We start from the raw sequence: 1,535 nt of genomic DNA on the forward strand, positions 1-1,535 counted from the left end.
CCAGTGGTCTGTACGCTGACGTTTCGTAGGATTTAATCGTCAGTAAGGGTACCTAGGCAGCTTAGATGCCAACTGCCTGGAACCGAAGCAGCGCAGGCCTGATCCCAAGTGGGTTATCGAAGCCAGAAGGAAAGCAGCGCGAACGGCCGCATCTCAGGACATAGTTTACTACGCGAGCCCTCCAAGCAGCCCTGTCAGAGGGGCTTACACAATACTATTTGTAAACATTTACTTGCTTTTACTCATTTACAAAGTCTTGTAGTCTAAAGTCCTTTTCCCTTGTGTAACCGGTTCTAGTGCCATCAGTACGGGGCAGCAATTTAGCTTCTGGCTTCGCTAGATCTTGTTGTTCAGCTAACGGTCTACGGTACGAAGATGCAAACTCACGACTCTCTACAAAATGCACCTCCAGAGCTTTCAACCTCCGCTTAACCTGCGGGAGCTCTCCCCTTTCGCGCTCCAGGCGCTGCAGGGAAAACAGAGGTCCGAGGGCAAACACGTCGTCGGTAATCGCAAATCTAAGATGACTTCCGAGAGGCCATGCCTTGTCCCCACCCCCCACCCGCGCTCTGGGGGGCCAGGGCTTGGCATGCCCGCTCTGCCCTCTGAGCCAGTCTGTTCCAACCCAGTACTTTCCCAGCAAACCCGTGCTGTGTCCCCAAACAAAGCCGTGCCTCCTGTGCCCCGGACGCCGCTCCTCCGCAACGGGGTCCTCTGTGCCAAGAGGCTTCAGACCAGCACAGCTCAGTCCCGCAGTGAATACTGATCCACCCCGCTCAGCCTGGAAAGCCTCCCTCCGAGGCTCTTAAGTAAAGGGCTAGGACGGTGTTTTCCACCCAGAGAAGGCCTGCAATTACAGCTCAGGCAGGAACTTCTCCTCCAGCACGCCGCTGCCAAGGCAGCCACCGAGGAGCAAAGGCGCGGCTGCTTCCAACTAGCAGGAAAGGCCTTCGGAGTCTAATGGCGAGTTTCAACTCGCTTTCTTCAGAACCAACCCCTTCTAGTTCAAGCAGGGCTAGAGTCTTGCTGCTTCCCAAAGTGCCAGAGGAGCTGCTGCAAGGGCGGCCTTCGCCACAAGAGGTTTAGCACCACTCTTAACCGTGCGCGCTTGTGGAAGCTTTAGCAATGCCTGGCCTCGAGGGTCTGTTCTTAAGAGAAGGACGCGCTGCCACGGCTAGGGGTACGCTAGCTGTTTCTAGCCCGTTGTTTACACCCGACGAGGGATGCCACCAGCGAGAATCGGTAGGTCAACAGCACGCAGCATCCTCGAAAAGATGGCAGCGCTCTTGGACCCAGTCTTTACCTGCCTGCAGAAGCAGGTCAAATTCCAAAGAGAAGCGGCCGATCGAGTTCCCTTCTTATTTAACACTGTTTATTCGAGAGGCTATGCCTGCAATTTACTTAAGGCCACAAAAGCCAGAAAGAATCTAGGTAATTCCGTGCTATGCAAAATATGTCACGAAACCCTTGCCGCGCTGGGTCGAGAGGGCGTCCTCCGGCAGGAAGGCAAGCGGCACGCAGCCAGCACGGAAGAG

The sequence above is a fragment of the Cariama cristata genome, unplaced genomic scaffold (genome assembly GCF_000690535.1).
Source record: "Cariama cristata isolate BGI_N322 unplaced genomic scaffold, ASM69053v1 scaffold17073, whole genome shotgun sequence".
Classification (NCBI taxonomy): Eukaryota; Metazoa; Chordata; class Aves; order Cariamiformes; family Cariamidae; genus Cariama; species Cariama cristata.